The 7142-nt window shown below is 46.4% G+C and overlaps 1 long non-coding RNA gene and 1 pseudogene across 1 annotated transcript; both read left to right on the top strand.

Moving 5' to 3' along the window:
• The first annotated feature begins 384 nt into the window (after positions 1–384).
• LOC120974337 (uncharacterized) lies at positions 385–1004 on the top strand. Its single transcript, XR_005769724.2, has 2 exons — positions 385–548; positions 695–1004. It is a non-coding gene; the product is annotated as an uncharacterized lncRNA (long non-coding RNA).
• Positions 1005–4088: 3084 nt separating this feature from the next.
• LOC109751688 (noroxomaritidine synthase 2-like) lies at positions 4089–5639 on the top strand (annotated as a pseudogene).
• Positions 5640–7142: the final 1503 nt, after the last annotated feature.

Here is a 7142-nt window from a genome sequence, read left to right as displayed (position 1 = left end):
AGCAGCAAGCTTTCGAGCTTAATCGGCAAGCGCTGCTGCTACTTGTCCAAATTAGCTGATGCGTTCGTTTTTCCAGGTCGCTGCTGATAGGAAAATCCTATAAAGGGTTTCTATACTAGTGAATCTCTATTTAAGATATAGAGACAGATATGTTTTTATGCGATCTAGATTGGATATTGGATAGATAGAGCAGACGCGCCAGAAAAGGAAACGAATCAATTCATGCTATAAAGTCAGTGAGGCGATAAGTACTGAAGGGTGTGCAATAATTGTTCCATTAATTCCCTAATATTAGGGTGGTATTTAATTACCACCAGAAACTCAGGATGACTTAGCATGCTCGCCCTATATAAACGCTAGCAAATCGATTTACTCATCAACACATTTGGTAGATCAGATCAAACGGTAAAAATAAGAGAGTGCCAGTACATAGCTAGCATTGTATTTTGTGATGGCGATTAGGAAGAGCAATGCAAGCTTTGCATGCTGGGCGGCCCTGATGTTGGTGATGGCCACTCTGATGTTGTCATGTGAAGCTGATCCAAAAGGTTCACATCCTTTGTTTCCTATTGTGTACATATACTTAAATTATTCCTTGCACCTATGTTTGTAGCTAGTAGCACCCATCAACAATGATTGATGAAGGAGCCCATATTTTATTTACGGTCGTAATTCATTTAATCTTTTTGTGTAGAATCATGTGATTTGATTGAAGATGGATGCAACGAAGCCCAGTGTAGGGACTATTGTAGGATCATTGGTCACACCAAGGGATCTTGTCGGGAAGCCGAGTATTGTTGTTGTTTGATTGCCGCAAAGCCCAAGGTGGACGTTGGGCATCATCGTGATTGAGCTTCTATGAACATTACTTTATTAGATATATAGCAAAAGAGCCCTTGTAACGGGTACACAATAAATAGATTTTATGCAGAAACATTTAGCAACTCGAGGACAGCCCCTCCTTTTATAAGCTGAGTCATCAACATGCCACTTTGGCCCGGATTTGGGACAGCCCCTCCTTTTATCTTCTGCCATGATTGCTCCCCATTTTCTCAAACCATGGTTCCGCCTCTTGGGTCATGACTGTGGAACCTTGGCACCATGGATCATGTGTTGCCTAGCCTCTGACTCAGCTCATTATATGACAAGAAATGGTAGAAAGAAAATTAAATATGCTTAAGTTGCACCTAATTCTTAAGTAGCTATCACAGGAAAAATGGGCTTTCTAACCCTACAAGCATGTCAAGAAGTTAAGTGCTAAAACTCCACACTGCAGCTTGAGGACAATACAATTTAAATCCAATCTAAGCAGCTTAGTTGTCATACGTGCACTTGAAAAACTATGTAACTTATCAAAGAAACAAAATATACAACATGGAATGGGCCTTGCATTGTTATCAGACGCAATGGCAGTGTGCATATATATACATACATCGCTATGTGTATGATCAAACTAAAATATATATTTTTTGAAGCCATGCATTGCAACAGGGAATAGTGCACCAAAGATCAAACAAAAATAACAAAATTAAAAAGTTTTATCAATGGATTAATCAATTGAGAAAGAATCCAGCTACAATATTTAGTTAACAAAGAATAATTTCCCTGCCAAAAGAATAGCAATTGGCTGCTTGCATTAGGAAATTACTCCTATAAAGGACGGTGGAATACCCCCCCCCCCTCCCCCCACCCTGGGCGCCTCGCGGGCAAAGAGTGCCTCCAAGCCGTCTGTTGCTCGGTGGCTAGGCTCAGATCAGGGCGACCCGACTAGGATGTCCGTGACAGGTGGATTGCCAGACGAGCCTAGGGCCACCATCATTGGGCGGCATCGGGAACGCCCGTAGGTGAGCCACCACATGCTTTCTTGCATGCGAAACCGTGCCCTGAACCACCTGGCGGCGTCCTCGCCCCATGCCGGGAAGGGTCGGTCGCGACAAGCACGCTAGTGGGTAGAGAGCGCCTCCGAGCAATCCATCCGGCGGTTGCTTGCCATGGGGGGCTCTCTGAGCGTCTGATATGCGCGGACGGCTTGGATCACCGGGCGCCCCAAGGGCACCCGTCATTGGGCGACGACGGGCGCTCGCCCAATGGCCCTGCTGTTGCCTTGTCGCGGTGTTCAACATCGTCGCCATGGGCTAGGATGGTCCAGTTGCAACAGGCGGGTTGTGCGCCACGACCGTCTGGCTGGCTCGCTCGTGGGCCACGCGGTTAGAGTGCTTGCTAGTCCTGGTCTCTCCAAACACCCTGACCCAGAACTTATTTCAGCGCCGTCGACACACACCCTCGACTCTAACCGTCAACCCTTTTGTGGCCTCGCCGTCGCGGATGTTGTAGGCCAACAATGTCTTCCCCGTCTCGTGGGACATCGCAATTGCATGCATTTCCTCAATGAGCCAGAGAAGGTTGGGCATACGTAAACAAGTAGATAAAGAGGTTCACCTACGACTGAACAAGAGATTCTACGAAAGACTATCATGAATTTCTAATTGTCTTATGGTTTGTGATTTGTGAACTAATCGCTTTGTTTCCTTGATTTATCCAGGCATATAAAGTATGAAAATTAACAGAACAACCGACGATGGTATGAATAAGGAACTATGGTACAGTTGTTAACACTAATTTTTATATTTTATATCTGCATATCTAGTTTGCTTTCGTTATGCATGTAGCATAGGTTAGGGAGTAGTTAGTTTGGTGAAGCTTCAATGGATGCCTGCAGAGAAGGTGAGATGCTAAGCCACCGTGCGATACTGCAAGCACGGTGAGATGACGATGGCGACATGAAGCTGCGGTGCTGCGCTACGCGACAAGGTCGTGTGATGCAGCAAGCGTGCGGGGGGTTGAATTCTGACAGGCTAAGCAAGCTGAAGCCATGAGAACTGGTGTGCTGGTTAGTTAGTTTGTTAGCTGCATGCAAGTCTGTTTGGCGTGCATGTGCAAGTGATGGACGGGTCATGCGTTGGTGGCCGGTGTGGTGTGCATGCATGGAGTTAGTGTGTGCATCAGTTTTTTTTTGGCGGGGGGGGGTGGGGGTGGGGGCGCATCATGACTAGTTTTAGGAGGTTCATCAGTACAACTGGTCTCACACTTATTACAAAAACTGAATTTAGCTAGCTCATAAGCTAACGAATTTTCTTTACGGAAACAATGAGAAAAGATAACCTTTCCTATCAAAGTTGCCGTATCAATGCCTTCGGCGAAGACTGCCGCTCCTGCATCCCACCACTGGTTTTGTCCTTGGCAACAGTTCACCACACTCAAGGAATCAGACTCCGCTTCAACCCTGTTAAAACCCAATATGTTTGCCAAATTTAGGTCATCTCGCATTGCCATGGCCTCAGTTGTAACGATATCTGCTGCGAACTGAATAAATTTGCACTGAGCTGCAATTAATCTCCCTTTCTCATCCCGTAGGACAGCCGTTGTGGCGCCGGAACCCTCATCTCTGCAACAAAAGAGGCATCTACATTTAGCTTAATATACCTTGCCTCCGGCTTCCTCCATTTATGATCTCGCTGCTCTTGCGTTTGTAGTAAAGTTTTCTTGTAATTTCCGATCAAGCTTAAGACCGAAATAGGCCACCGAAAAGCAGGAGGGCATGATTAGTTAGCTGGTGGAGCAGTAAAAATATGTGTAGAGGCGATTAGATTTCTCTCCCTCTTTCTCCGTTCTTTTAAAATTATTGTGACTGCACAAAATACACATTGATTTTTTTTTAAAGGCCAACCTCGTTTCAATAAGAAAAATAAAAGAATTGGGCAGATTATTTGCATTGGCTTAGAGCTAACCTGTAGCAGTGCAACTTAATCACAATCAACCATTTGTTTTTTTGCCGGAAATCACAATCAACAATTAAAGGAGAGATACCTGGATTCGTAGTACTAGGCTTTGGGCTCATTCAGTCATAGCCAACCCAATCAGGTGCAGTTAAATTAACACTAACAGGGGATACTTGCTTGACCAATGGACTGAGATATCACATGGAGGTACCAAACTTGTCTTTATATATATGGACCCGGCCATAGCCATGTCCATTGAAGAATACATCTTAGTAGCTGCTAGCATATCCCACACTACTCACGCTAACAATGTCAATTATGTTCTCGCAAGAGCTTCCCATCTACGCAGCACTCGTGCTACTTGTTCTTCCCCTGTACTACTTGTACTCCAAGGCTAGTTGTAGATCAAAGAACACAGCAGTGCTCCCCACAAACTGGCCAATACTGCACATGTTCCCTTCCTTCGTGGCCAACCTCCACAAGATGAATGACTATTTCACCCTGGTCCTCGCCAGATCAGGCCACAACTTCAGGGCACACGGCCCACCCGGGACCGGGATGCGGTTTTTCGTCACATGCGATCCTGCCAACATCCGGCACATCTTCACGACGAACTACACCAACTTTCCCAAGGGTGTGGAGTTCGCCGCAATCTTCGACATCATGAGTGGCGGCATCTTCACCATCGACGGCGAGCCAGCTCGTCGGCAGCGCACGAAAATCAAGAGCGTGCTCAGCAGCCCGTGCTTGGTTGCAAGGATTGAGGCTTGGTCCCGCGACAAGGTGGAGAACAACCTCCTCCTGTTCTTTACGCACATGGCGAGCACCAGCACTTCGTTCAACATGCAGGAACTGATGTCGAGGTTAATGTTTGACCTTGCTGCTATGCCTCTCTTCGGCGTGGACCCCGGCCTTCTATCATTGGACATGCCTCCCATGGAAGCCGCAGTCGCCATGGACACAGTCATGGAGGTGGCATATTTTCGGGTTGTGGTACCGGCTTCTTGTTGGAAGTTGATGAGACGGCTGAACATCGGCCCTGAGAGGAAGCTCAAGGCAGCGCACAAGGTGTTGTGTGGGTTTGTCATGGAGATGATGGAGAGGAGGAAGATTAACCCATCTTCCGTTGGTAATGGCAAGCAGCATGAGGGTGTTGATATAATGTCTTCCTTCCTCGACGACCCCTATTATACCTAGGATGACATGTTCAATGCATTGACCATTAGCTACATGATCGCTGCGAGGGACACAGTTGGAACGGCGCTGACATGGATTTTCTACAACCTTTCCCAGAACCCTAATATTGTGTCAATCATCCGCAATGAACTCTCACCGATTGCATCACGCAAAGTAGCGGCCAATCCAGATGCCATGGTGATCTTTGAGCCGGACGAGACCAAATCTCTAGTCTATCTGAGAGCTGTCTTGTACGAGACTCTCAGGTTGTACCCACCGGCCCCTCTCGAGCGCAAGATGGTGGCCGCCAGTGATATCATGCCGAGTGGTCATGAGGTGCATGCCGGCGACACCATCCTTATTTCTCTCCATTCCATGGGAAGAATGGAAGGCATATGGGGTAAAGACTGCCTCAACTACAATCCAAATAGGTGGCTCTCGGAGGATGGCAACGAGCTGAGGTACGTACCATCTCACAAGTTCTTGGCCTTCAGCTCGGGTCCGAGGATGTGCCTCGGCAAGGACATCGCGGTTATGCAGATGAAGACCGTCATCGCCTCAACGTTGTGGAACTTCGATGTTGAGGTAATGAAAGGGCAATGCATCGAGCCCAAGTCATCTTGTATACTGGAGATGAAAAATGGACTCATAGTTAAGCTAAAGAAGCGAGAAATGTTACATTAGAGCAAGTCTAATAAGGCATACTCAACCGACTATAGCAAGCGCCATGTCATTTAAATCCTAGGTGCAAGGGAGAGAAAGGAGAGAGAGTGAAGTGGATGCTAAATATGTAGCCAGGGTGTAGCACAAGCTACGAGGCAGAAGAGCTAGCTTGCAGCATGTGCAAGCGCTAGATTAGTCTTCTCATCCAATCATGTGTGTTTTTCTGCCTTCTTCATGTGCAAGAATTAAATGCTATAGCCAACTTTAGTACTAGTCAATCTACAGCCATATGAGTTTTTTTCACAAAGGTTGTAGGTGACATGGCATATGTATAGAACCGGCAGCGGGCTTTCTTATTAGCCATGCTCTTAGACTCTGATCTTTATATAAACATGCTTAAGGACTACGAGAACAGTTTATGTTGCCCACAATCACATTACTTATCGAATAATAGAAGCATCCATGAATCAAAATTTATCTTTCTTTACTGAACAACCAACGTGCTGCCATTTATTACCCCATTGTATGAGACATGGAATAAAGGCATCGAGATATGCATGGTATTTTCCTCGGTTCTATGAGACTAGCTATATGTCCCATTACTGTCAGAGTGCAAGTTTTAGCGGCGAAGCCAGCCCCAACAATCTGTGGGGTCAGTGGTAATTTTTGTTTTTTGTTTTCTTCATGATAAACAGTAACCATACAGTGTTTTGCGGCTGTTTTTCAAAAAAAGAACTCTGGGGTCAGCTGACCCACGTAGATTCGCCACAAAGTTCACTGAATCCAACAAATCATGTGAATCATCCACAAAAACCAACACATCAGATCCTCCAGCTAGATCATGTATCACATCAAAAACAACATAATTAGGATGTTTAAAAAACACTCATCCGAATGTCAAAATTGCGCTTCGCCTCGCCCCACTATCCATCTCCGGCTGACCTGTGCCCGACATACCGACGCGCCAGCTCCCGCTACGCTCACGAAATTTGCCGCCCCTGCCCGCGTGTGCCCCGCCTCGACCGGCCGCAGCTCTGCCAATGCCCTGCAGTCCTGCCATGCAAGCGGCCTCAGCATCCTATAAGGGAAGAGTGTGTCATGTTGCGTTCGAGTGCGTGCTCTGCGTCTCATCTCAAGAAATAGTTTCATCTTTCACGTTAATTCATTTGCACAAACCAAGTCATCTGGTCGCAGATTCAAGGAAGTAAGTCCTTGGGTTGCACGCGTATGATTACAAGTATATATTAACCACCCTTCGTGCCTGGACGAAACAAAATAACTTGAAATGGAGGAGATGAACGTTTTCTAGTCAGTCAACCCGTCAAGTAATCCTAATATATATCGAATCGTGTGCTAGGTTTGTGGTTCGTGGATGACAGGTGTGGTTTACTCGTCCAACGTCTTAGTCGTCTGGGGGTGCCAGATTTAGAGTTCGATGGCGTAGCCGGAGTATTGTCCTGGTCTGATTCGTTCAGCGGTAATGGTTTCGCCTTTGGTGAGCTACCATAGAGATCCGCAAAACTG

This window comes from Aegilops tauschii, chromosome 2, assembly GCF_002575655.3.
Source record: "Aegilops tauschii subsp. strangulata cultivar AL8/78 chromosome 2, Aet v6.0, whole genome shotgun sequence".
Lineage (NCBI taxonomy): Eukaryota > Viridiplantae > Streptophyta > Magnoliopsida > Poales > Poaceae > Aegilops > Aegilops tauschii.
The sequence above is the reverse complement of the archived record's forward strand: the minus strand, read 5'-3'. Positions and strand labels throughout refer to the sequence as shown.